This window comes from Gossypium hirsutum, chromosome A05, assembly GCF_007990345.1.
Source record: "Gossypium hirsutum isolate 1008001.06 chromosome A05, Gossypium_hirsutum_v2.1, whole genome shotgun sequence".
Lineage (NCBI taxonomy): Eukaryota > Viridiplantae > Streptophyta > Magnoliopsida > Malvales > Malvaceae > Gossypium > Gossypium hirsutum.
The window spans coordinates 93,613,968-93,614,409 of record NC_053428.1 but is presented as its reverse complement, the minus strand read 5'-3'; the positions used below and the strand labels follow the sequence as shown (position 1 = coordinate 93,614,409).

General features: G+C 41.2%; 1 non-coding gene across 1 annotated transcript; it reads right to left on the bottom strand.

Annotated features, from left to right (window-relative positions):
• On the bottom strand, positions 1 to 107 carry LOC121229751 (small nucleolar RNA R71). Its single transcript, XR_005927706.1, has one exon. It is a non-coding gene; the product is annotated as a small nucleolar RNA R71 (small nucleolar RNA).
• Between the last annotated feature and the right edge of the window lie 335 nt (positions 108 to 442).

Sequence of the window (442 nt, the reverse complement as noted above, 5' to 3'; positions counted from 1 at the left end):
AAGTTGAGGAACAAGATCACTGCTTTCCAACAAATGGATGATGAGTCCTTGTATGAGGCATGAGAAAGGTACAAAGAATTATTACGGAAGTGCCCTCATCATGGGATCCCACATTGCATCCAACTCGAGGCATTTTATAATGGTTTCAATGTTCACAAGAGGATGATGCTGGATGCTTCTGCTAATGGTACTCTCCTTTCTAAGTCTTATAACAAGGCTTATGAAATTATTGAGAGGATCGCCAGAACAACTATCAATGGCCAACCAATCGAGCAATGTCAGGGAGACGAGTTGCTGGAATACATAAAGTAGACGCTGTCACTTCACTCAGATCTCAGGTATCCTTAATATCCTCAATGCTTATACCACTAATAGGTGTAATAGTTTTGCAGCATAGCCACCGACTCATCTTGAAAATGTAGCCTGTGTTTATTGTGGGGAA